The following is a 26,677-nucleotide window of genomic DNA, read 5'->3' on the forward strand; positions in this document are numbered from 1 at the left end:
CAGCATGACATGGTATTCGGTGAAAGTCTCAAAAACAAGAGACAGCCTTTGAGAAACACGACAGCTGCTTAAAGGGTTTCTTCGTTCTCCCACAGAACTACATAGAATGGAAACATCCAGCAACAAATTCATTGTGACCAGCAGAGGTGGGTGCACCGCTCCTGGCGGTACTGCAATACCAGGTCGATGCGTGGAATGGACGGAGCAAGCCCCTATTCCATCTCCCAGTTCCAAAAATCAATTTAATATATGGTCCCCAAATAGGGAACGTATCAGATATTAAACTGATAAGAACAGATACTACACTTGATCTTAGCCAAAAGGCCGAGAAGCGATATCAGCAAACTGACACAGGGGGCGACTTGATTCTCGACATTCCGAGCAACAGTGACGGTGACCAATGTAAAATGATCACAACAAACCATTTACATGCCAAACATCAAACTCACACATTTTTAGCTGAAAACGAGACCAACTGTGTTGCTTGCCAGCCTGCGAACGAAACAAAAGCTGAGCAATTGCTGGGTACTGTAGTCCATGTGACCCAAAGTGGACCAATTGGAAACAGCAATAGAAGTATTCCATTTACTGGCATCGCAATGCTCTTAAATGGTTAAATAGTCCGACGTGCGAATTTCAAGAATCTAATAAAACGTATTGCGGATCGTAAGAGGACAATTGTGTTGCTTTTCCTCCTCTAAGTGAAAAGAAAGTTAGGAAATCGCTCGCCTGTCACGTGATCCATATCGGACCAATATGAATTCTGCGCTAACTTCATGCCGTGTAACCATGTAAAACAGTCCTAAACAGACTAAAAAACCGAGATCTTTTCGTTTACACGCACTTCCTGCTTCCCAATTGACATTGTCACTTGCTAGCGCCACCACTTGTGTGGAGGTGAATGACAGTAATTTGTCAACTGCGAAAGAAGCTAACTATTTATCGCATGTTGACAAATAAGCATGATACCGTGCTCACTAAGTGACATGAATGATTTTATTTCATTGTCATTACCATCAGAAATCAGGGGAGAGCGCGAACGCAGTCCCCCACTGTCAGAAATTGTGCAGTCGAGATTCCCACATTTGGGGAATTCGCAGGGGTCAGTACAGCCGGAGTGCAATGGCTGAGCCTCACCCTGGGTGAACCACCTTCGTGATCATGGTATCTCCCCTGCCAGGTAAGTATGAGATGTACACATTGCCAGGCCAAAAGGTTAAGCACCCACACCATCTTCAGTCACGGGCCCGATTGCAACGCACGTGTGATCGCATGCACACACATACACGCTGGATGATGCATGACACGTACATTAATTTAAGTAGTCTCTTTTAGACTTGCATTAAGTAAATATTTGTGAATGAGGTCAAAAGAATCAGCAAAAACATTCCCATCACGCCTTGCTTAAATTCTAACAAGAATTCAAAGCGAGAATTGAATTGACCCGGCCCCACGCCTTTCTAGCACTCATTTCCTGTTTCTTTGTGTGGTCAGGAACATGTAGCGGTGTAACAATTCAAACTCCTTTACAAAACTTTACTTATTTACGTTTTTGATTAGCCAAGCGCCAATATTATAACTTTATAGGAAATTTATATGATCTATATTTGAAACCATTATTTATATGACCACCCACCGCATGTTCCCTCAATAACGGAGCAAGACGACGCTTTCTTCAATGAAAGAATGTCCTTTAAGCCGCAGCATGACATGGTATTCGGTGAAAGTCTCAAAAACAAGAGACAGCCTTTGAGAAACACGACAGCTGCTTAAAGGGTTTCTTCGTTTTCCCACAGAACTACATAGAATGGAAACATCCAGCAACAAATTCATTGTGACCAGCAGAGGTGGGTGCACCGCTCCTGGCGGTACTGCAATACCAGGTCGATGCGTGGAATGGACGGAGCAAGCCCCTATTCCATCTCCCAGTTCCAAAAATCAATTTAATATATGGTCCCCAAATAGGGAACGTATCAGATATTAAACTGATAAGAACAGATACTACACTTGATCTTAGCCAAAAGGCCGAGAAGCGATATCAGCAAACTGACACAGGGGGCGACTTGATTCTCGACATTCCGAGCAACAGTGACGGTGACCAATGTAAAATGATCACAACAAACCATTTACATGCCAAACATCAAACTCACACATTTTTAGCTGAAAACGAGACCAACTGTGTTGCTTGCCAGCCTGCGAACGAAACAAAAGCTGAGCAATTGCTGGGTACTGTAGTCCATGTGACCCAAAGTGGACCAATTGGAAACAGCAATAGAAGTATTCCATTTACTGGCATCGCAATGCTCTTAAATGGTTAAATAGTCCGACGTGCGAATTTCAAGAATCTAATAAAACGTATTGCGGATCGTAAGAGGACAATTGTGTTGCTTTTCCTCCTCTAAGTGAAAAGAAAGTTAGGAAATCGCTCGCCTGTCACGTGATCCATATCGGACCAATATGAATTCTGCGCTAACTTCATGCCGTGTAACCATGTAAAACAGTCCTAAACAGACTAAAAAACCGAGATCTTTTCGTTTACACGCACTTCCTGCTTCCCAATTGACATTGTCACTTGCTAGCGCCACCACTTGTGTGGAGGTGAATGACAGTAATTTGTCAACTGCGAAAGAAGCTAACTATTTATCGCATGTTGACAAATAAGCATGATACCGTGCTCACTAAGTGACATGAATGATTTTATTTCATTGTCATAACCATCAGAAATCAGGGGAGAGCGCGAACGCAGTCCCCCACTGTCAGAAATTGTGCAGTCGAGATTCCCACATTTGGGGAATTCGCAGGGGTCAGTACAGCCGGAGTGCAATGGCTGAGCCTCACCCTGGGTGAACCACCTTCGTGATCATGGTATCTCCCCTGCCAGGTAAGTATGAGATGTACACATTGCCAGGCCAAAAGGTTAAGCACCCACACCATCTTCAGTCACGGGCCCGATTGCAACGCACGTGTGATCGCATGCACACACATACACGCTGGATGATGCATGACACGTACATTAATTTAAGTAGTCTCTTTTAGACTTGCATTAAGTAAATATTTGTGAATGAGGTCAAAAGAATCAGCAAAAACATTCCCATCACGCCTTGCTTAAATTCTAACAAGAATTCAAAGCGAGAATTGAATTGACCCGGCCCCACGCCTTTCTAGCACTCATTTCCTGTTTCTTTGTGTGGTCAGGAACATGTAGCGGTGTAACAATTCAAACTCCTTTACAAAACTTTACTTATTTACGTTTTTGATTAGCCAAGCGCCAATATTATAACTTTATAGGAAATTTATATGATCTATATTTGAAACCATTATTTATATGACCACCCACCGCATGTTCCCTCAATAACGGAGCAAGACGACGCTTTCTTCAATGAAAGAATGTCCTTTAAACCGCAGCATGACATGGTATTCGGTGAAAGTCTCAAAAACAAGAGACAGCCTTTGAGAAACACGACAGCTGCTTAAAGGGTTTCTTCGTTCTCCCACAGAACTACATAGAATGGAAACATCCAGCAACAAATTCATTGTGACCAGCAGAGGTGGGTGCACCGCTCCTGGCGGTACTGCAATACCAGGTCGATGCGTGGAATGGACGGAGCAAGCCCCTATTCCATCTCCCAGTTCCAAAAATCAATTTAATATATGGTCCCCAAATAGGGAACGTATCAGATATTAAACTGATAAGAACAGATACTACACTTGATCTTAGCCAAAAGGCCGAGAAGCGATATCAGCAAACTGACACAGGGGGCGACTTGATTCTCGACATTCCGAGCAACAGTGACGGTGACCAATGTAAAATGATCACAACAAACCATTTACATGCCAAACATCAAACTCACACATTTTTAGCTGAAAACGAGACCAACTGTGTTGCTTGCCAGCCTGCGAACGAAACAAAAGCTGAGCAATTGCTGGGTACTGTAGTCCATGTGACCCAAAGTGGACCAATTGGAAACAGCAATAGAAGTATTCCATTTACTGGCATCGCAATGCTCTTAAATGGTTAAATAGTCCGACGTGCGAATTTCAAGAATCTAATAAAACGTATTGCGGATCGTAAGAGGACAATTGTGTTGCTTTTCCTCCTCTAAGTGAAAAGAAAGTTAGGAAATCGCTCGCCTGTCACGTGATCCATATCGGACCAATATGAATTCTGCGCTAACTTCATGCCGTGTAACCATGTAAAACAGTCCTAAACAGACTAAAAAACCGAGATCTTTTCGTTTACACGCACTTCCTGCTTCCCAATTGACATTGTCACTTGCTAGCGCCACCACTTGTGTGGAGGTGAATGACAGTAATTTGTCAACTGCGAAAGAAGCTAACTATTTATCGCATGTTGACAAATAAGCATGATACCGTGCTCACTAAGTGACATGAATGATTTTATTTCATTGTCATTACCATCAGAAATCAGGGGAGAGCGCGAACGCAGTCCCCCACTGTCAGAAATTGTGCAGTCGAGATTCCCACATTTGGGGAATTCGCAGGGGTCAGTACAGCCGGAGTGCAATGGCTGAGCCTCACCCTGGGTGAACCACCTTCGTGATCATGGTATCTCCCCTGCCAGGTAAGTATGAGATGTACACATTGCCAGGCCAAAAGGTTAAGCACCCACACCATCTTCAGTCACGGGCCCGATTGCAACGCACGTGTGATCGCATGCACACACATACACGCTGGATGATGCATGACACGTACATTAATTTAAGTAGTCTCTTTTAGACTTGCATTAAGTAAATATTTGTGAATGAGGTCAAAAGAATCAGCAAAAACATTCCCATCACGCCTTGCTTAAATTCTAACAAGAATTAAAAGCGAGAATTGAATTGACCCTGCCCCACGCCTTTCTAGCACTCATTTCCTGTTTCTTTGTGTGGTCAGGAACATGTAGCGGTGTAACAATTCAAACTCCTTTACAAAACTTTACTTATTTACGTTTTTGATTAGCCAAGCGCCAATATTATAACTTTATAGGAAATTTATATGATCTATATTTGAAACCATTATTTATATGACCACCCACCGCATGTTCCCTCAATAACGGAGCAAGACGACGCTTTCTTCAATGAAAGAATGTCCTTTAAGCCGCAGCATGACATGGTATTCGGTGAAAGTCTCAAAAACAAGAGACAGCCTTTGAGAAACACGACAGCTGCTTAAAGGGTTTCTTCGTTTTCCCACAGAACTACATAGAATGGAAACATCCAGCAACAAATTCATTGTGACCAGCAGAGGTGGGTGCACCGCTCCTGGCGGTACAGCAATACCAGGTCGATGCGTGGAATGGACGGAGCAAGCCCCTATTCCATCTCCCAGTTCCAAAAATCAATTTAATATATGGTCCCCAAATAGGGAACGTATCAGATATTAAACTGATAAGAACAGATACTACACTTGATCTTAGCCAAAAGGCCGAGAAGCGATATCAGCAAACTGACACAGGGGGCGACTTGATTCTCGACATTCCGAGCAACAGTGACGGTGACCAATGTAAAATGATCACAACAAACCATTTACATGCCAAACATCAAACTCACACATTTTTAGCTGAAAACGAGACCAACTGTGTTGCTTGCCAGCCTGCGAACGAAACAAAAGCTGAGCAATTGCTGGGTACTGTAGTCCATGTGACCCAAAGTGGACCAATTGGAAACAGCAATAGAAGTATTCCATTTACTGGCATCGCAATGCTCTTAAATGGTTAAATAGTCCGACGTGCGAATTTCAAGAATCTAATAAAACGTATTGCGGATCGTAAGAGGACAATTGTGTTGCTTTTCCTCCTCTAAGTGAAAAGAAAGTTAGGAAATCGCTCGCCTGTCACGTGATCCATATCGGACCAATATGAATTCTGCGCTAACTTCATGCCGTGTAACCATGTAAAACAGTCCTAAACAGACTAAAAAAACCGAGATCTTTTCGTTTACACGCACTTCCTGCTTCCCAATTGACATTGTCACTTGCTAGCGCCACCACTTGTGTGGAGGTGAATGACAGTAATTTGTCAACTGCGAAAGAAGCTAACTATTTATCGCATGTTGACAAATAAGCATGATACCGTGCTCACTAAGTGACATGAATGATTTTATTTCATTGTCATTAACATCAGAAATCAGGGGAGAGCGCGAACGCAGTCCCCCACTGTCAGAAATTGTGCAGTCGAGATTCCCACATTTGGGGAATTCGCAGGGGTCAGTACAGCCGGAGTGCAATGGCTGAGCCTCACCCTGGGTGAACCACCTTCGTGATCATGGTATCTCCCCTGCCAGGTAAGTATGAGATGTACACATTGCCAGGCCAAAAGGTTAAGCACCCACACCATCTTCAGTCACGGGCCCGATTGCAACGCACGTGTGATCGCATGCACACACATACACGCTGGATGATGCATGACACGTACATTAATTTAAGTAGTCTCTTTTAGACTTGCATTAAGTAAATATTTGTGAATGAGGTCAAAAGAATCAGCAAAAACATTCCCATCACGCCTTGCTTAAATTCTAACAAGAATTCAAAGCGAGAATTGAATTGACCCTGCCCCACGCCTTTCTAGCACTCATTTCCTGTTTCTTTGTGTGGTCAGGAACATGTAGCGGTGTAACAATTCAAACTCCTTTACAAAACTTTACTTATTTACGTTTTTGATTAGCCAAGCGCCAATATTATAACTTTATAGGAAATTTATATGATCTATATTTGAAACCATTATTTATATGACCACCCACCGCATGTTCCCTCAATAACGGAGCAAGACGACGCTTTCTTCAATGAAAGAATGTCCTTTAAGCCGCAGCATGACATGGTATTCGGTGAAAGTCTCAAAAACAAGAGACAGCCTTTGAGAAACACGACAGCTGCTTAAAGGGTTTCTTCGTTTTCCCACAGAACTACATAGAATGGAAACATCCAGCAACAAATTCATTGTGACCAGCAGAGGTGGGTGCACCGCTCCTGGCGGTACTGCAATACCAGGTCGATGCGAGGAATGGACGGAGCAAGCCCCTATTCCATCTCCCAGTTCCAAAAATCAATTTAATATATGGTCCCCAAATAGGGAACGTATCAGATATTAAACTGATAAGAACAGATACTACACTTGATCTTAGCCAAAAAGCCGAGAAGCGATATCAGCAAACTGACACAGGGGGCGACTTGATTCTCGACATTCCGAGCAACAGTGACGGTGACCAATGTAAAATGATCACAACAAACCATTTACATGCCAAACATCAAACTCACACATTTTTAGCTGAAAACGAGACCAACTGTGTTGCTTGCCAGCCTGCGAACGAAACAAAAGCTGAGCAATTGCTGGGTACTGTAGTCCATGTGACCCAAAGTGGACCAATTGGAAACAGCAATAGAAGTATTCCATTTACTGGCATCGCAATGCTCTTAAATGGTTAAATAGTCCGACGTGCGAATTTCAAGAATCTAATAAAACGTATTGCGGATCGTAAGAGGACAATTGTGTTGCTTTTCCTCCTCTAAGTGAAAAGAAAGTTAGGAAATCGCTCGCCTGTCACGTGATCCATATCGGACCAATATGAATTCTGCGCTAACTTCATGCCGTGTAACCTTCCGGTTCCGGCGCCGCGCGAGTGGCTGCCTGTTTACAGCAGCGTGGCTCACTATTGAGCCTTTTCGTGTGTTTTTTCCCTTTACCCTTTTTTATTTTATTTTTACCTCACCTCAGCAATGGACATCCAACTTGCGGTGGTTTTACTACTGTTGGGGGCTGTTTTTTGCGCGATCGTGTCCGGAGACGAAACTCGGAGCTACGGATCGATCGTGTACACAAGAGATCAGCTGTTAGCACTCCGTGCTAACCCCGCGTGGGCTCCCGGAGCGAGACCCGATATTCCCCGCGAGCTGAGGAGGAAGAGACGGGGATGTCGTGCGGGGGCTAAACGCCAGGCAAGGAGGAGACGATATCACCCCGTCCTCCCGTCCGTTATTATGGGGAATGTTCGATCCCTCTCCAACAAAATGGACGAGCTAACAGCGCTAACCCGGCACGAGAGGATTGTCCGGGAGGCTAGTTTGCTGGTGTTCACGGAGTCGTGGCTAACAGAGCTAACGCCGGACGCCGTCGTGGAATTGGACGGCTTCCAAATACTACGCGCGGACAGGACACTGGAGAGCGGTAAGAGAAAAGGGGGAGGGCTGGCTGTGTTTGTTAATGATAGATGGTGTAACCCTGGGCATATAACTGTTAAGGATCAACTTTGCAGTCGGGACATTGAGATGATAGCTGTTAGCATGCGTCCGGTCTATTTACCGCGAGAGTTCAGTCATGTGATCGCGGTAGCGGCGTACGTGCCTCCCTCTGCTAACGGTGAGACAGCCTGTGATGTACTGAATGCAGCTGTGAGCAGGCTACAAACACAGCACCCAAATGCCTTGTTCCTTATCTCTGGTGACTTCAATCATGCTTCTCCTTCCTCCTCTCTGCCTTCATTCACACAATATGTAACATGCCAAACCAGAGACAATAAAATATTGGACCTCTTCTATGCCAACACCAAGGAGGCGTACACGTCACTGCCCCTCCCCCCGCTGGGCAAAGCTGACCACAACTTGGTTGCTCTCCTGCCTGTGTACAAACCTCTCGTCTGCAGGCAGCCAGCTGTGACACGCACAGTTCAGCGATGGTCCGGAGAAGCCGAGGAGGCCTTGAAGGACTGTTTCAACACAACTGTGTGGGAGGTATTCAGCGAAGCTCACGGTGAGGACATTAATGGTCTAACAGACACAGTTACAGACTATATTAACTTCTGCATGGAGAACACCATTCCCACCAGGACTGTAAGATGTTTCTCCAACAACAAACCCTGGATCACACCGGACATTAAAGCTTTCCTGAAGGAGAAAAAGAGGGCTTTTGTTTCAGGCGACAAGGACGAGCTGAAGAGAGTGCAGCGTCAGCTGAGAAGGAGGATCCGAGAGGGGAAAAAGTCCTACAGGATGCGGATGGAAGAACAACTGCAGCGGAACAATGCCAGGGATGTCTGGAGGGGCCTGAAGACCATCTCAGGCCACGGACAAGCAGGTAAGACCCGGAAGGGGGGGGGGCTTCAGTGGGCAAATGAGTTGAACCTATTTTTGAATAGGTTTGATCAAATGTCTGACCCCGCTCAGGCTTCCCTGATGCAGCCCCCACCCACCCCTCCTGCCACTGCGAACAAGACCCTCTCTCCCCCTCTCTCGCCCCTCTCTCTCTCCACAGGCTCCAGTTCCCAGCCTCATCAGACAACCACCACTTCCTCCTGCTCAGCCTTGTTCCTCACAACATCTCAGGTGAAGAACCAGCTGAGGAAGATGAAGGCGAGGAAGGCGGCAGGCCCAGATGGGATCAGCTCCCAGCTCCTCAAATCCTGCGCAGACCAGCTGTGTGGAATCGTCCAGCACATGTTCAACCTGAGCTTGAAGCTGGGCAGAGTCCCCCAGCTGTGGAAAACATCCTGCCTGGTTCCGGTTCCAAAGACACCCCATCCGAAGGAGCTCAACAACTTCAGACCACTGGCGCTGACGTCTCATCTGATGAAGACCCTGGAGAGACTGGTCCTCGTCCATCTGCGCCCCCTGGTCAGCTCCTCAATGGACCCACTCCAGTTTGCATACCAGCCTGGCATCAGTGTGGATGATGCCATCATCTACCTGCTCCACACTTCACTCTTCCACCTGGAGAAGGCGGGGGGCACGGTGAGGATCATGTTCTTTGATTTCTCAAGTGCTTTCAACACCATCCAGCCCGCCTTATTGGGAGACAAGCTGGAGCAGGCGGGAGTGGCCCACCACCTCATCACATGGATTCACAACTACCTCACAAACCGGCCACAGTACGTGAGAACACAGGACTGTGTGTCTGACGTGCTCCTCTGCAGCACGGGAGCGCCGCAGGGAACTGTGCTGGCTCCCTTCCTGTTCACCCTCTACACCTCGGACTACAAATACAATTCCACAACCTGTCACCTGCAGAAGTTCTCTGATGACTCTGCGATTGTCGGCCTCATCACTGACGATGACGATCGGGAGTACAGAGGGGTTACGCAGGGGTTCGTGGACTGGTGTCAGCAGAACCGCCTCCAAATCAACGCTGGGAAATCCAAAGAGCTGGTGGTGGATTTCCGCAAGCGTCGGCACTCTCCACCTGCACCAGTGAATATCCAGGGAACAGACGTTGAGAGGGTCTCAACTTACAAGTACCTGGGTGTTCATCTGAACAATAAACTGGACTGGAGCGACAACACAGACGCTCTCTATATGAAGGGTCAGAGCAGACTCTTCCTACTCAGGCGGCTGAGGTCCTTTGGCGTTCGGGGAACACTCCTCAGGAACTTCTATGACTCGGTGGTTTCATCAGTCATCTTCTATGGAGTGGTCTCCTGGGCAGGAGGCATCTCGGGCCGAGACAAAAAGAGACTGGACAAACTGGTGAGGAGGGCCAGCTCTGTCCTGGGCTGCTCCCTGGACTCTGTGGACTCAGTGGGGGGCAGAAGGATGACGGCAAAACTGTCATCAATGCTGGACAAACCAGCCCACCCATTCAATGACACTCTGAGAACACTTTACAGCTCCTTCAGTGACAGACTTTTACACCCTCGCTGTACCAAAGAGAGATTTCGCCGCTCCTTCCTGCCAACTGCTGTCAGACTTTTTAACAAGAACATTGGGTCAGGCCTACAAACGGGAGGGCATTAGTGCAATTGTGCAGTCCTAGGATGCAATATTAACTACTACTGTACTTTCAGCCAAGGGTGTACTTAAATATTGACCAATGATGTATTTTGTTTACCATTACAGTATTCTTATTACAATACTTCTAGCACTGTAGTATTTCTACCACTGCAGGATGTTCACTATTACAGTACTTTTATCATTGCAGTACTTTCATCATTGCAGTATTTTTCTATCGTTGCAGTACTTTTACTATTACAGTACTTTTACCATTGCAGTATTTTCTATCATGCAGTACTTTTCTATCATTTCAGTACTCTTACCATTACAGTACTTTTATCATTGCAATATTTTTATGATTGCAGTATTTTCAATCATTCAGTAGTTTTTATCATTACAGCGTTTCCCCCTCCGTATAATGGACAAACATTAGGAGTGTTTCCTTACACTTAGATACGTTTATACTGTGTATATTTGCATGCTTTTTCTGAATGTCTGCTGCTAATGTTATACATTAACGGCTACATTACGCCGCCGACTCTGTGTGATCTATATCTTTGCTGCTGTAACACCTCAAATTTCCCCATTGTGGGACTAATAAAGGACATCTTATCTTATCTTATCTTATCTTATGTAAAACAGTCCTAAACAGACTAAAAAACCGAGATCTTTTCGTTTACACGCACTTCCTGCTTCCCAATTGACATTGTCATTTGCTAGCGCCACCACTTGTGTGGAGGTGAATGACAGTAATTTGTCAACTGCGAAAGAAGCTAACTATTTATCGCATGTTGACAAATAAGCATGATACCGTGCTCACTAAGTGACATGAATGATTTTATTTCATTGTCATAACCATCAGAAATCAGGGGAGAGCGCGAACGCAGTCCCCCACTGTCAGAAATTGTGCAGTCGAGATTCCCACATTTGGGGAATTCGCAGGGGTCAGTACAGCCGGAGTGCAATGGCTGAGCCTCACCCTGGCTGAACCACCTTCGTGATCATGGTATCTCGCCTGCCAGGTAAGTATGAGATGTACACATTGCCAGGCCAAAAGGTGAAGCACCCACACCATCTTCAGTCACGGGCCCGATTGCAACGCACGTGTGATCGCATGCACACACATACACGCTGGATGATGCATGACACGTACATTAATTTAAGTAGTCTCTTTTAGACTTGCATTAAGTAAATATTTGTGAATGAGGTCAAAAGAATCAGCAAAAACATTCCCATCACGCCTTGCTTAAATTCTAACAAGAATTCAAAGCGAGAATTGAATTGACCCGGCCCCACGCCTTTCTAGCACTCATTTCCTGTTTCTTTGTGTGGTCAGGAACATGTAGCGGTGTCACAATTCAAACTCCTTTACAAAACTTTACTTATTTACGTTTTTGATTAGCCAAGCGCCAATATTATAACTTTATAGGAAATTTATATGATCTATATTTGAAACCATTATTTATATGACCACCCACCGCATGTTCCCTCAATAACGGAGCAAGACGACGCTTTCTTCAATGAAAGAATGTCCTTTAAGCCGCAGCATGACATGGTATTCGGTGAAAGTCTCAAAAACAAGAGACAGCCTTTGAGAAACACGACAGCTGCTTAAAGGGTTTCTTCGTTTTCCCACAGAACTACATAGAATGGAAACATCCAGCAACAAATTCATTGTGACCAGCAGAGGTGGGTGCACCGCTCCTGGCGGTACTGCAATACCAGGTCGATGCGTGGAATGGACGGAGCAAGCCCCTATTCCATCTCCCAGTTCCAAAAATCAATTTAATATATGGTCCCCAAATAGGGAACGTATCAGATATTAAACTGATAAGAACAGATACTACACTTGATCTTAGCCAAAAGGCCGAGAAGCGATATCAGCAAACTGACACAGGGGGCGACTTGATTCTCGACATTCCGAGCAACAGTGACGGTGACCAATGTAAAATGATCACAACAAACCATTTACATGCCAAACATCAAACTCACACATTTTTAGCTGAAAACGAGACCAACTGTGTTGCTTGCCAGCCTGCGAACGAAACAAAAGCTGAGCAATTGCTGGGTACTGTAGTCCATGTGACCCAAAGTGGACCAATTGGAAACAGCAATAGAAGTATTCCATTTACTGGCATCGCAATGCTCTTAAATGGTTAAATAGTCCGACGTGCGAATTTCAAGAATCTAATAAAACGTATTGCGGATCGTAAGAGGACAATTGTGTTGCTTTTCCTCCTCTAAGTGAAAAGAAAGTTAGGAAATCGCTCGCCTGTCACGTGATCCATATCGGACCAATATGAATTCTGCGCTAACTTCATGCCGTGTAACCATGTAAAACAGTCCTAAACAGACTAAAAAACCGAGATCTTTTCGTTTACACGCACTTCCTGCTTCCCAATTGACATTGTCACTTGCTAGCGCCACCACTTGTGTGGAGGTGAATGACAGTAATTTGTCAACTGCGAAAGAAGCTAACTATTTATCGCATGTTGACAAATAAGCATGATACCGTGCTCACTAAGTGACATGAATGATTTTATTTCATTGTCATTACCATCAGAAATCAGGGGAGAGCGCGAACGCAGTCCCCCACTGTCAGAAATTGTGCAGTCGAGATTCCCACATTTGGGGAATTCGCAGGGGTCAGTACAGCCGGAGTGCAATGGCTGAGCCTCACCCTGGGTGAACCACCTTCGTGATCATGGTATCTCCCCTGCCAGGTAAGTATGAGATGTACACATTGCCAGGCCAAAAGGTTAAGCACCCACACCATCTTCAGTCACGGGCCCGATTGCAACGCACGTGTGATCGCATGCACACACATACACGCTGGATGATGCATGACACGTACATTAATTTAAGTAGTCTCTTTTAGACTTGCATTAAGTAAATATTTGTGAATGAGGTCAAAAGAATCAGCAAAAACATTCCCATCACGCCTTGCTTAAATTCTAACAAGAATTAAAAGCGAGAATTGAATTGACCCTGCCCCACGCCTTTCTAGCACTCATTTCCTGTTTCTTTGTGTGGTCAGGAACATGTAGCGGTGTAACAATTCAAACTCCTTTACAAAACTTTACTTATTTACGTTTTTGATTAGCCAAGCGCCAATATTATAACTTTATAGGAAATTTATATGATCTATATTTGAAACCATTATTTATATGACCACCCACCGCATGTTCCCTCAATAACGGAGCAAGACGACGCTTTCTTCAATGAAAGAATGTCCTTTAAGCCGCAGCATGACATGGTATTCGGTGAAAGTCTCAAAAACAAGAGACAGCCTTTGAGAAACACGACAGCTGCTTAAAGGGTTTCTTCGTTTTCCCACAGAACTACATAGAATGGAAACATCCAGCAACAAATTCATTGTGACCAGCAGAGGTGGGTGCACCGCTCCTGGCGGTACAGCAATACCAGGTCGATGCGTGGAATGGACGGAGCAAGCCCCTATTCCATCTCCCAGTTCCAAAAATCAATTTAATATATGGTCCCCAAATAGGGAACGTATCAGATATTAAACTGATAAGAACAGATACTACACTTGATCTTAGCCAAAAGGCCGAGAAGCGATATCAGCAAACTGACACAGGGGGCGACTTGATTCTCGACATTCCGAGCAACAGTGACGGTGACCAATGTAAAATGATCACAACAAACCATTTACATGCCAAACATCAAACTCACACATTTTTAGCTGAAAACGAGACCAACTGTGTTGCTTGCCAGCCTGCAAACGAAACAAAAGCTGAGCAATTGCTGGGTACTGTAGTCCATGTGACCCAAAGTGGACCAATTGGAAACAGCAATAGAAGTATTCCATTTACTGGCATCGCAATGCTCTTAAATGGTTAAATAGTCCGACGTGCGAATTTCAAGAATCTAATAAAACGTATTGCGGATCGTAAGAGGACAATTGTGTTGCTTTTCCTCCTCTAAGTGAAAAGAAAGTTAGGAAATCGCTCGCCTGTCACGTGATCCATATCGGACCAATATGAATTCTGCGCTAACTTCATGCCGTGTAACCATGTAAAACAGTCCTAAACAGACTAAAAAAACCGAGATCTTTTCGTTTACACGCACTTCCTGCTTCCCAATTGACATTGTCACTTGCTAGCGCCACCACTTGTGTGGAGGTGAATGACAGTAATTTGTCAACTGCGAAAGAAGCTAACTATTTATCGCATGTTGACAAATAAGCATGATACCGTGCTCACTAAGTGACATGAATGATTTTATTTCATTGTCATTAACATCAGAAATCAGGGGAGAGCGCGAACGCAGTCCCCCACTGTCAGAAATTGTGCAGTCGAGATTCCCACATTTGGGGAATTCGCAGGGGTCAGTACAGCCGGAGTGCAATGGCTGAGCCTCACCCTGGGTGAACCACCTTCGTGATCATGGTATCTCCCCTGCCAGGTAAGTATGAGATGTACACATTGCCAGGCCAAAAGGTTAAGCACCCACACCATCTTCAGTCACGGGCCCGATTGCAACGCACGTGTGATCGCATGCACACACATACACGCTGGATGATGCATGACACGTACATTAATTTAAGTAGTCTCTTTTAGACTTGCATTAAGTAAATATTTGTGAATGAGGTCAAAAGAATCAGCAAAAACATTCCCATCACGCCTTGCTTAAATTCTAACAAGAATTCAAAGCGAGAATTGAATTGACCCTGCCCCACGCCTTTCTAGCACTCATTTCCTGTTTCTTTGTGTGGTCAGGAACATGTAGCGGTGTAACAATTCAAACTCCTTTACAAAACTTTACTTATTTACGTTTTTGATTAGCCAAGCGCCAATATTATAACTTTATAGGAAATTTATATGATCTATATTTGAAACCATTATTTATATGACCACCCACCGCATGTTCCCTCAATAACGGAGCAAGACGACGCTTTCTTCAATGAAAGAATGTCCTTTAAGCCGCAGCATGACATGGTATTCGGTGAAAGTCTCAAAAACAAGAGACAGCCTTTGAGAAACACGACAGCTGCTTAAAGGGTTTCTTCGTTTTCCCACAGAACTACATAGAATGGAAACATCCAGCAACAAATTCATTGTGACCAGCAGAGGTGGGTGCACCGCTCCTGGCGGTACTGCAATACCAGGTCGATGCGAGGAATGGACGGAGCAAGCCCCTATTCCATCTCCCAGTTCCAAAAATCAATTTAATATATGGTCCCCAAATAGGGAACGTATCAGATATTAAACTGATAAGAACAGATACTACACTTGATCTTAGCCAAAAGTCCGAGAAGCGATATCAGCAAACTGACACAGGGGGCGACTTGATTCTCGACATTCCGAGCAACAGTGACGGTGACCAATGTAAAATGATCACAACAAACCATTTACATGCCAAACATCAAACTCACACATTTTTAGCTGAAAACGAGACCAACTGTGTTGCTTGCCAGCCTGCGAACGAAACAAAAGCTGAGCAATTGCTGGGTACTGTAGTCCATGTGACCCAAAGTGGACCAATTGGAAACAGCAATAGAAGTATTCCATTTACTGGCATCGCAATGCTCTTAAATGGTTAAATAGTCCGACGTGCGAATTTCAAGAATCTAATAAAACGTATTGCGGATCGTAAGAGGACAATTGTGTTGCTTTTCCTCCTCTAAGTGAAAAGAAAGTTAGGAAATCGCTCGCCTGTCACGTGATCCATATCGGACCAATATGAATTCTGCGCTAACTTCATGCCGTGTAACCTTCCGGTTCCGGCGCCGCGCGAGTGGCTGCCTGTTTACAGCAGCGTGGCTCACTATTGAGCCTTTTCGTGTGTTTTTTCCCTTTACCCTTTTTTATTTTATTTTTACCTCACCTCAGCAATGGACATCCAACTTGCGGTGGTTTTACTACTGTTGGGGGCTGTTTTTTGCGCGATCGTGTCCGGAGACGAAACTCGGAGCTACGGATCGATCGTGTACACAAGAGATCAGCTGTTAGCACTCCGTGCTAACCCCGCGTGGGCTCCCGGAGCGAGACCCGATATTCCCCGCGAGCTGAGGAGGAAGAGACGGGGATGTCGTGCGGGGGCTAAACGCCAGGCAAGGAGGAGACGATATCACCCCGTCCTCCCGTCCGTTATTATGGGGAATGTTCGATCCCTCTCCAACAAAATGGACGAGCTAACAGCGCTAACCCGGCACGAGAGGATTGTCCGGGAGGCTAGTTTGCTGGTGTTCACGGAGTCGTGGCTAACAGAGCTAACGCCGGACGCCGTCGTGGAATTGGACGGCTTCCAAATACTACGCGCGGACAGGACACTGGAGAGCGGTAAGAGAAAAGGGGGAGGGCTGGCTGTGTTTGTTAATGATAGATGGTGTAACCCTGGGCATATAACTGTTAAGGATCAACTTTGCAGTCGGGACATTGAGATGATAGCTGTTAGCATGCGTCCGGTCTATTTACCGCGAGAGTTCAGTCATGTGATCGCGGTAGCGGCGTACGTGCCTCCCTCTGCTAACGGTGAGACAGCCTGTGATGTACTGAATGCAGCTGTGAGCAGGCTACAAACACAGCACCCAAATGCCTTGTTCCTTATCTCTGGTGACTTCAATCATGCTTCTCCTTCCTCCTCTCTGCCTTCATTCACACAATATGTAACATGCCAAACCAGAGACAATAAAATATTGGACCTCTTCTATGCCAACACCAAGGAGGCGTACACGTCACTGCCCCTCCCCCCGCTGGGCAAAGCTGACCACAACTTGGTTGCTCTCCTGCCTGTGTACAAACCTCTCGTCTGCAGGCAGCCAGCTGTGACACGCACAGTTCAGCGATGGTCCGGAGAAGCCGAGGAGGCCTTGAAGGACTGTTTCAACACAACTGTGTGGGAGGTATTCAGCGAAGCTCACGGTGAGGACATTAATGGTCTAACAGACACAGTTACAGACTATATTAACTTCTGCATGGAGAACACCATTCCCACCAGGACTGTAAGATGTTTCTCCAACAACAAACCCTGGATCACACCGGACATTAAAGCTTTCCTGAAGGAGAAAAAGAGGGCTTTTGTTTCAGGCGACAAGGACGAGCTGAAGAGAGTGCAGCGTCAGCTGAGAAGGAGGATCCGAGAGGGGAAAAAGTCCTACAGGATGCGGATGGAAGAACAACTGCAGCGGAACAATGCCAGGGATGTCTGGAGGGGCCTGAAGACCATCTCAGGCCACGGACAAGCAGGTAAGACCCGGAAGGGGGGGGGGCTTCAGTGGGCAAATGAGTTGAACCTATTTTTGAATAGGTTTGATCAAATGTCTGACCCCGCTCAGGCTTCCCTGATGCAGCCCCCACCCACCCCTCCTGCCACTGCGAACAAGACCCTCTCTCCCCCTCTCTCGCCCCTCTCTCTCTCCACAGGCTCCAGTTCCCAGCCTCATCAGACAACCACCACTTCCTCCTGCTCAGCCTTGTTCCTCACAACATCTCAGGTGAAGAACCAGCTGAGGAAGATGAAGGCGAGGAAGGCGGCAGGCCCAGATGGGATCAGCTCCCAGCTCCTCAAATCCTGCGCAGACCAGCTGTGTGGAATCGTCCAGCACATGTTCAACCTGAGCTTGAAGCTGGGCAGAGTCCCCCAGCTGTGGAAAACATCCTGCCTGGTTCCGGTTCCAAAGACACCCCATCCGAAGGAGCTCAACAACTTCAGACCACTGGCGCTGACGTCTCATCTGATGAAGACCCTGGAGAGACTGGTCCTCGTCCATCTGCGCCCCCTGGTCAGCTCCTCAATGGACCCACTCCAGTTTGCATACCAGCCTGGCATCAGTGTGGATGATGCCATCATCTACCTGCTCCACACTTCACTCTTCCACCTGGAGAAGGCGGGGGGCACGGTGAGGATCATGTTCTTTGATTTCTCAAGTGCTTTCAACACCATCCAGCCCGCCTTATTGGGAGACAAGCTGGAGCAGGCGGGAGTGGCCCACCACCTCATCACATGGATTCACAACTACCTCACAAACCGGCCACAGTACGTGAGAACACAGGACTGTGTGTCTGACGTGCTCCTCTGCAGCACGGGAGCGCCGCAGGGAACTGTGCTGGCTCCCTTCCTGTTCACCCTCTACACCTCGGACTACAAATACAATTCCACAACCTGTCACCTGCAGAAGTTCTCTGATGACTCTGCGATTGTCGGCCTCATCACTGACGATGACGATCGGGAGTACAGAGGGGTTACGCAGGGGTTCGTGGACTGGTGTCAGCAGAACCGCCTCCAAATCAACGCTGGGAAATCCAAAGAGCTGGTGGTGGATTTCCGCAAGCGTCGGCACTCTCCACCTGCACCAGTGAATATCCAGGGAACAGACGTTGAGAGGGTCTCAACTTACAAGTACCTGGGTGTTCATCTGAACAATAAACTGGACTGGAGCGACAACACAGACGCTCTCTATATGAAGGGTCAGAGCAGACTCTTCCTACTCAGGCGGCTGAGGTCCTTTGGCGTTCGGGGAACACTCCTCAGGAACTTCTATGACTCGGTGGTTTCATCAGTCATCTTCTATGGAGTGGTCTCCTGGGCAGGAGGCATCTCGGGCCGAGACAAAAAGAGACTGGACAAACTGGTGAGGAGGGCCAGCTCTGTCCTGGGCTGCTCCCTGGACTCTGTGGACTCAGTGGGGGGCAGAAGGATGACGGCAAAACTGTCATCAATGCTGGACAAACCAGCCCACCCATTCAATGACACTCTGAGAACACTTTACAGCTCCTTCAGTGACAGACTTTTACACCCTCGCTGTACCAAAGAGAGATTTCGCCGCTCCTTCCTGCCAACTGCTGTCAGACTTTTTAACAAGAACATTGGGTCAGGCCTACAAACGGGAGGGCATTAGTGCAATTGTGCAGTCCTAGGATGCAATATTAACTACTACTGTACTTTCAGCCAAGGGTGTACTTAAATATTGACCAATGATGTATTTTGTTTACCATTACAGTATTCTTATTACAATACTTCTAGCACTGTAGTATTTCTACCACTGCAGGATGTTCACTATTACAGTACTTTTATCATTGCAGTACTTTCATCATTGCAGTATTTTTCTATCGTTGCAGTACTTTTACTATTACAGTACTTTTACCATTGCAGTATTTTCTATCATGCAGTACTTTTCTATCATTTCAGTACTCTTACCATTACAGTACTTTTATCATTGCAATATTTTTATGATTGCAGTATTTTCAATCATTCAGTAGTTTTTATCATTACAGCGTTTCCCCCTCCGTATAATGGACAAACATTAGGAGTGTTTCCTTACACTTAGATACGTTTATACTGTGTATATTTGCATGCTTTTTCTGAATGTCTGCTGCTAATGTTATACATTAACGGCTACATTACGCCGCCGACTCTGTGTGATCTATATCTTTGCTGCTGTAACACCTCAAATTTCCCCATTGTGGGACTAATAAAGGACATCTTATCTTATCTTATCTTATCTTATGTAAAACAGTCCTAAACAGACTAAAAAACCGAGATCTTTTCGTTTACACGCACTTCCTGCTTCCCAATTGACATTGTCACTTGCTAGCGCCACCACTTGTGTGGAGGTGAATGACAGTAATTTGTCAACTGCGAAAGAAGCTAACTATTTATCGCATGTTGACAAATAAGCATGATACCGTGCTCACTAAGTGACATGAATGATTTTATTTCATTGTCATAACCATCAGAAATCAGGGGAGAGCGCGAACGCAGTCCCCCACTGTCAGAAATTGTGCAGTCGAGATTCCCACATTTGGGGAATTCGCAGGGGTCAGTACAGCCGGAGTGCAATGGCTGAGCCTCACCCTGGGTGAACCACCTTCGTGATCATGGTATCTCCCCTGCCAGGTAAGTATGAGATGTACACATTGCCAGGCCAAAAGGTTAAGCACCCACACCATCTTCAGTCACGGGCCCGATTGCAACGCACGTGTGATCGCATGCACACACATACACGCTGGATGATGCATGACACGTACATTAATTTAAGTAGTCTCTTTTAGACTTGCATTAAGTAAATATTTGTGAATGAGGTCAAAAGAATCAGCAAAAACATTCCCATCACGCCTTGCTTAAATTCTAACAAGAATTCAAAGCGAGAATTGAATTGACCCGGCCCCACGCCTTTCTAGCACTCATTTCCTGTTTCTTTGTGTGGTCAGGAACATGTAGCGGTGTAACAATTCAAACTCCTTTACAAAACTTTACTTATTTACGTTTTTGATTAGCCAAGCGCCAATATTATAACTTTATAGGAAATTTATATGATCTATATTTGAAACCATTATTTATATGACCACCCACCGCATGTTCCCTCAATAACGGAGCAAGACGACGCTTTCTTCAATGAAAGAATGTCCTTTAAGCCGCAGCATGACATGGTATTCGGTGAAAGTCTCAAAAACAAGAGACAGCCTTTGAGAAACACGACAGCTGCTTAAAGGGTTTCTTCGTTTTCCCACAGAACTACATAGAATGGAAACATCCAGCAACAAATTCATTGTGACCAGCAGAGGTGGGTGCACCGCTCCTGGCGGTACTGCAATACCAGGTCGATGCGTGGAATGGACGGAGCAAGCCCCTATTCCATCTCCCAGTTCCAAAAATCAATTTAATATATGGTCCCCAAATAGGGAACGTATCAGATATTAAACTGATAAGAACAGATACTACACTTGATCTTAGCCAAAAGGCCGAGAAGCGATATCAGCAAACTGACACAGGGGGCGACTTGATTCTCGACATTCCGAGCAACAGTGACGGTGACCAATGTAAAATGATCACAACAAACCATTTACATGCCAAACATCAAACTCACACATTTTTAGCTGAAAACGAGACCAACTGTGTTGCTTGCCAGCCTGCGAACGAAACAAAAGCTGAGCAATTGCTGGGTACTGTAGTCCATGTGACCCAAAGTGGACCAATTGGAAACAGCAATAGAAGTATTCCATTTACTGGCATCGCAATGCTCTTAAATGGTTAAATAGTCCGACGTGCGAATTTCAAGAATCTAATAAAACGTATTGCGGATCGTAAGAGGACAATTGTGTTGCTTTTCCTCCTCTAAGTGAAAAGAAAGTTAGGAAATCGCTCGCCTGTCACGTGATCCATATCGGACCAATATGAATTCTGCGCTAACTTCATGCCGTGTAACCATGTAAAACAGTCCTAAACAGACTAAAAAACCGAGATCTTTTCGTTTACACGCACTTCCTGCTTCCCAATTGACATTGTCACTTGCTAGCGCCACCACTTGTGTGGAGGTGAATGACAGTAATTTGTCAACTGCGAAAGAAGCTAACTATTTATCGCATGTTGACAAATAAGCATGATACCGTGCTCACTAAGTGACATGAATGATTTTATTTCATTGTCATTACCATCAGAAATCAGGGGAGAGCGCGAACGCAGTCCCCCACTGTCAGAAATTGTGCAGTCGAGATTCCCACATTTGGGGAATTCGCAGGGGTCAGTACAGCCGGAGTGCAATGGCTGAGCCTCACCCTGGGTGAACCACCTTCGTGATCATGGTATCTCCCCTGCCAGGTAAGTATGAGATGTACACATTGCCAGGCCAAAAGGTTAAGCACCCACACCATCTTCAGTCACGGGCCCGATTGCAACGCACGTGTGATCGCATGCACACACATACACGCTGGATGATGCATGACACGTACATTAATTTAAGTAGTCTCTTTTAGACTTGCATTAAGTAAATATTTGTGAATGAGGTCAAAAGAATCAGCAAAAACATTCCCATCACGCCTTGCTTAAATTCTAACAAGAATTAAAAGCGAGAATTGAATTGACCCTGCCCCACGCCTTTCTAGCACTCATTTCCTGTTTCTTTGTGTGGTCAGGAACATGTAGCGGTGTAACAATTCAAACTCCTTTACAAAACTTTACTTATTTACGTTTTTGATTAGCCAAGCGCCAATATTATAACTTTATAGGAAATTTATATGATCTATATTTGAAACCATTATTTATATGACCACCCACCGCATGTTCCCTCAATAACGGAGCAAGACGACGCTTTCTTCAATGAAAGAATGTCCTTTAAGCCGCAGCATGACATGGTATTCGGTGAAAGTCTCAAAAACAAGAGACAGCCTTTGAGAAACACGACAGCTGCTTAAAGGGTTTCTTCGTTTTCCCACAGAACTACATAGAATGGAAACATCCAGCAACAAATTCATTGTGACCAGCAGAGGTGGGTGCACCGCTCCTGGCGGTACTGCAATACCAGGTCGATGCGTGGAATGGACGGAGCAAGCCCCTATTCCATCTCCAAGTTCCAAAAATCAATTTAATATATGGTCCCCAAATAGGGAACGTATCAGATATTAAACTGATAAGAACAGATACTACACTTGATCTTAGCCAAAAGGCAGAGAAGCGATATCAGCAAACTGACACAGGGGGCGACTTGATTCTCGACATTCCGAGCAACAGTGACGGTGACCAATGTAAAATGATCACAACAAACCATTTACATGCTTAACATCAAACTCACACATTTTTAGCTGAAAACGAGACCAACTGTGTTGCTTGCCAGACTGCGAACGAAACAAAAGCTGAGCAATTGCTGGGTACTGTAGTCCATGTGACCCAAAGTGGACCAATTGGAAACAGCAATAGAAGTATTCCATTTACTGGCATCGCAATGCTCTTAAATGGTTAAATAGTCCGACGTGCGAATTTCAAGAATCTAATAAAACGTATTGCGGATCGTAAGAGGACAATTGTGTTGCTTTTCCTCCTCTAAGTGAAAAGAAAGTTAGGAAATCGCTCGCCTGTCACGTGATCCATATCGGACCAATATGAATTCTGCGCTAACTTCATGCCGTGTAACCTTCCGGTTCCGGCGCCGCGCGAGTGGCTGCCTGTTTACAGCAGCGTGGCTCACTATTGAGCCTTTTCGTGTGTTTTTTCCCTTTACCCTTTTTTATTTTATTTTTACCTCACCTCAGCAATGGACATCCAACTTGCGGTGGTTTTACTACTGTTGGGGGCTGTTTTTTGCGCGATCGTGTCCGGAGACGAAACTCGGAGCTACGGATCGATCGTGTACACAAGAGATCAGCTGTTAGCACTCCGTGCTAACCCCGCGTGGGCTCCCGGAGCGAGACCCGATATTCCCCGCGAGCTGAGGAGGAAGAGACGGGGATGTCGTGCGGGGGCTAAACGCCAGGCAAGGAGGAGACGATATCACCCCGTCCTCCCGTCCGTTATTATGGGGAATGTTCGATCCCTCTCCAACAAAATGGACGAGCTAACAGCGCTAACCCGGCACGAGAGGATTGTCCGGGAGGCTAGTTTGCTGGTGTTCACGGAGTCGTGGCTAACAGAGCTAACGCCGGACGCCGTCGTGGAATTGGACGGCTTCCAAATACTACGCGCGGACAGGACACTGGAGAGCGGTAAGAGAAAAGGGGGAGGGCTGGCTGTGTTTGTTAATGATAGATGGTGTAACCCTGGGCATATAACTGTTAAGGATCAACTTTGCAGTCGGGACATTGAGATGATAGCTGTTAGCATGCGTCCGGTCTATTTACCGCGAGAGTTCAGTCATGTGATCGCGGTAGCGGCGTACGTGCCTCCCTCTGCTAACGGTGAGACAGCCTGTGATGTACTGAATGCAGCTGTGAGCAGGCTACAAACACAGCACCCAAATGCCTTGTTCCTTATCTCTGGTGACTTCAATCATGCTTCTCCTTCCTCCTCTCTGCCTTCATTCACACAATATGTAACATGCCAAACCAGAGACAATAAAATATTGGACCTCTTCTATGCCAACACCAAGGAGGCGTACACGTCACTGCCCCTCCCCCCGCTGGGCAAAGCTGACCACAACTTGGTTGCTCTCCTGCCTGTGTACAAACCTCTCGTCTGCAGGCAGCCAGCTGTGACACGCACAGTTCAGCGATGGTCCGGAGAAGCCGAGGAGGCCTTGAAGGACTGTTTCAACACAACTGTGTGGGAGGTATTCAGCGAAGCTCACGGTGAGGACATTAATGGTCTAACAGACACAGTTACAGACTATATTAACTTCTGCATGGAGAACACCATTCCCACCAGGACTGTAAGATGTTTCTCCAACAACAAACCCTGGATCACACCGGACATTAAAGCTTTCCTGAAGGAGAAAAAGAGGGCTTTTGTTTCAGGCGACAAGGACGAGCTGAAGAGAGTGCAGCGTCAGCTGAGAAGGAGGATCCGAGAGGGGAAAAAGTCCTACAGGATGCGGATGGAAGAACAACTGCAGCGGAACAATGCCAGGGATGTCTGGAGGGGCCTGAAGACCATCTCAGGCCACGGACAAGCAGGTAAGACCCGGAAGGGGGGGGGGCTTCAGTGGGCAAATGAGTTGAACCTATTTTTGAATAGGTTTGATCAAATGTCTGACCCCGCTCAGGCTTCCCTGATGCAGCCCCCACCCACCCCTCCTGCCACTGCGAACAAGACCCTCTCTCCCCCTCTCTCGCCCCTCTCTCTCTCCACAGGCTCCAGTTCCCAGCCTCATCAGACAACCACCACTTCCTCCTGCTCAGCCTTGTTCCTCACAACATCTCAGGTGAAGAACCAGCTGAGGAAGATGAAGGCGAGGAAGGCGGCAGGCCCAGATGGGATCAGCTCCCAGCTCCTCAAATCCTGCGCAGACCAGCTGTGTGGAATCGTCCAGCACATGTTCAACCTGAGCTTGAAGCTGGGCAGAGTCCCCCAGCTGTGGAAAACATCCTGCCTGGTTCCGGTTCCAAAGACACCCCATCCGAAGGAGCTCAACAACTTCAGACCACTGGCGCTGACGTCTCATCTGATGAAGACCCTGGAGAGACTGGTCCTCGTCCATCTGCGCCCCCTGGTCAGCTCCTCAATGGACCCACTCCAGTTTGCATACCAGCCTGGCATCAGTGTGGATGATGCCATCATCTACCTGCTCCACACTTCACTCTTCCACCTGGAGAAGGCGGGGGGCACGGTGAGGATCATGTTCTTTGATTTCTCAAGTGCTTTCAACACCATCCAGCCCGCCTTATTGGGAGACAAGCTGGAGCAGGCGGGAGTGGCCCACCACCTCATCACATGGATTCACAACTACCTCACAAACCGGCCACAGTACGTGAGAACACAGGACTGTGTGTCTGACGTGCTCCTCTGCAGCACGGGAGCGCCGCAGGGAACTGTGCTGGCTCCCTTCCTGTTCACCCTCTACACCTCGGACTACAAATACAATTCCACAACCTGTCACCTGCAGAAGTTCTCTGATGACTCTGCGATTGTCGGCCTCATCACTGACGATGACGATCGGGAGTACAGAGGGGTTACGCAGGGGTTCGTGGACTGGTGTCAGCAGAACCGCCTCCAAATCAACGCTGGGAAATCCAAAGAGCTGGTGGTGGATTTCCGCAAGCGTCGGCACTCTCCACCTGCACCAGTGAATATCCAGGGAACAGACGTTGAGAGGGTCTCAACTTACAAGTACCTGGGTGTTCATCTGAACAATAAACTGGACTGGAGCGACAACACAGACGCTCTCTATATGAAGGGTCAGAGCAGACTCTTCCTACTCAGGCGGCTGAGGTCCTTTGGCGTTCGGGGAACACTCCTCAGGAACTTCTATGACTCGGTGGTTTCATCAGTCATCTTCTATGGAGTGGTCTCCTGGGCAGGAGGCATCTCGGGCCGAGACAAAAAGAGACTGGACAAACTGGTGAGGAGGGCCAGCTCTGTCCTGGGCTGCTCCCTGGACTCTGTGGACTCAGTGGGGGGCAGAAGGATGACGGCAAAACTGTCATCAATGCTGGACAAACCAGCCCACCCATTCAATGACACTCTGAGAACACTTTACAGCTCCTTCAGTGACAGACTTTTACACCCTCGCTGTACCAAAGAGAGATTTCGCCGCTCCTTCCTGCCAACTGCTGTCAGACTTTTTAACAAGAACATTGGGTCAGGCCTACAAACG

At 46.4% G+C, this 26,677-nt stretch overlaps 19 non-coding genes across 19 annotated transcripts; all 19 read right to left on the reverse strand.

Annotated features, from left to right (window-relative positions):
- Positions 1–145: 145 nt before the first annotated feature.
- LOC148334187 (U2 spliceosomal RNA) lies at positions 146–336 on the reverse strand. The gene has a single exon (XR_015844444.1). It is a non-coding gene; the product is annotated as a U2 spliceosomal RNA (small nuclear RNA).
- Positions 337–1,024: 688 nt separating this feature from the next.
- On the reverse strand, positions 1,025–1,188 carry LOC148334188 (U1 spliceosomal RNA). The gene has a single exon (XR_015844327.1). It is a non-coding gene; the product is annotated as a U1 spliceosomal RNA (small nuclear RNA).
- Positions 1,189–1,846: 658 nt separating this feature from the next.
- Positions 1,847–2,037, reverse strand: LOC148334189 (U2 spliceosomal RNA). Its single transcript, XR_015844445.1, has one exon. It is a non-coding gene; the product is annotated as a U2 spliceosomal RNA (small nuclear RNA).
- A 688-nt stretch (positions 2,038–2,725) lies between these two features.
- On the reverse strand, positions 2,726–2,889 carry LOC148334190 (U1 spliceosomal RNA). Its single transcript, XR_015844329.1, has one exon. It is a non-coding gene; the product is annotated as a U1 spliceosomal RNA (small nuclear RNA).
- Positions 2,890–3,547: 658 nt separating this feature from the next.
- On the reverse strand, positions 3,548–3,738 carry LOC148334191 (U2 spliceosomal RNA). The gene has a single exon (XR_015844446.1). It is a non-coding gene; the product is annotated as a U2 spliceosomal RNA (small nuclear RNA).
- A 688-nt stretch (positions 3,739–4,426) lies between these two features.
- Positions 4,427–4,590, reverse strand: LOC148334192 (U1 spliceosomal RNA). The gene has a single exon (XR_015844330.1). It is a non-coding gene; the product is annotated as a U1 spliceosomal RNA (small nuclear RNA).
- Positions 4,591–5,248: 658 nt separating this feature from the next.
- On the reverse strand, positions 5,249–5,439 carry LOC148334193 (U2 spliceosomal RNA). The gene has a single exon (XR_015844482.1). It is a non-coding gene; the product is annotated as a U2 spliceosomal RNA (small nuclear RNA).
- A 689-nt stretch (positions 5,440–6,128) lies between these two features.
- On the reverse strand, positions 6,129–6,292 carry LOC148334194 (U1 spliceosomal RNA). The gene has a single exon (XR_015844331.1). It is a non-coding gene; the product is annotated as a U1 spliceosomal RNA (small nuclear RNA).
- Positions 6,293–6,950: 658 nt separating this feature from the next.
- On the reverse strand, positions 6,951–7,141 carry LOC148334195 (U2 spliceosomal RNA). The gene has a single exon (XR_015844488.1). It is a non-coding gene; the product is annotated as a U2 spliceosomal RNA (small nuclear RNA).
- Positions 7,142–11,561: 4,420 nt separating this feature from the next.
- On the reverse strand, positions 11,562–11,725 carry LOC148334196 (U1 spliceosomal RNA). Its single transcript, XR_015844399.1, has one exon. It is a non-coding gene; the product is annotated as a U1 spliceosomal RNA (small nuclear RNA).
- A 658-nt stretch (positions 11,726–12,383) lies between these two features.
- On the reverse strand, positions 12,384–12,574 carry LOC148334197 (U2 spliceosomal RNA). Its single transcript, XR_015844447.1, has one exon. It is a non-coding gene; the product is annotated as a U2 spliceosomal RNA (small nuclear RNA).
- Positions 12,575–13,262: 688 nt separating this feature from the next.
- On the reverse strand, positions 13,263–13,426 carry LOC148334198 (U1 spliceosomal RNA). Its single transcript, XR_015844332.1, has one exon. It is a non-coding gene; the product is annotated as a U1 spliceosomal RNA (small nuclear RNA).
- Positions 13,427–14,084: 658 nt separating this feature from the next.
- On the reverse strand, positions 14,085–14,275 carry LOC148334199 (U2 spliceosomal RNA). The gene has a single exon (XR_015844484.1). It is a non-coding gene; the product is annotated as a U2 spliceosomal RNA (small nuclear RNA).
- Positions 14,276–14,964: 689 nt separating this feature from the next.
- On the reverse strand, positions 14,965–15,128 carry LOC148334200 (U1 spliceosomal RNA). Its single transcript, XR_015844333.1, has one exon. It is a non-coding gene; the product is annotated as a U1 spliceosomal RNA (small nuclear RNA).
- Positions 15,129–15,786: 658 nt separating this feature from the next.
- Positions 15,787–15,977, reverse strand: LOC148334201 (U2 spliceosomal RNA). The gene has a single exon (XR_015844499.1). It is a non-coding gene; the product is annotated as a U2 spliceosomal RNA (small nuclear RNA).
- A 4,420-nt stretch (positions 15,978–20,397) lies between these two features.
- Positions 20,398–20,561, reverse strand: LOC148334202 (U1 spliceosomal RNA). The gene has a single exon (XR_015844334.1). It is a non-coding gene; the product is annotated as a U1 spliceosomal RNA (small nuclear RNA).
- Positions 20,562–21,219: 658 nt separating this feature from the next.
- On the reverse strand, positions 21,220–21,410 carry LOC148334203 (U2 spliceosomal RNA). Its single transcript, XR_015844448.1, has one exon. It is a non-coding gene; the product is annotated as a U2 spliceosomal RNA (small nuclear RNA).
- A 688-nt stretch (positions 21,411–22,098) lies between these two features.
- LOC148334204 (U1 spliceosomal RNA) lies at positions 22,099–22,262 on the reverse strand. The gene has a single exon (XR_015844335.1). It is a non-coding gene; the product is annotated as a U1 spliceosomal RNA (small nuclear RNA).
- Positions 22,263–22,920: 658 nt separating this feature from the next.
- LOC148334205 (U2 spliceosomal RNA) lies at positions 22,921–23,111 on the reverse strand. The gene has a single exon (XR_015844474.1). It is a non-coding gene; the product is annotated as a U2 spliceosomal RNA (small nuclear RNA).
- Between the last annotated feature and the right edge of the window lie 3,566 nt (positions 23,112–26,677).

This window comes from Idiotropiscis lumnitzeri, chromosome 7, assembly GCF_059441095.1.
Source record: "Idiotropiscis lumnitzeri isolate Australia: NSW breed Sydney's pygmy pipehorse chromosome 7, RoL_Ilum_1.0, whole genome shotgun sequence".
Taxonomy (NCBI): domain Eukaryota; kingdom Metazoa; phylum Chordata; class Actinopteri; order Syngnathiformes; family Syngnathidae; genus Idiotropiscis; species Idiotropiscis lumnitzeri.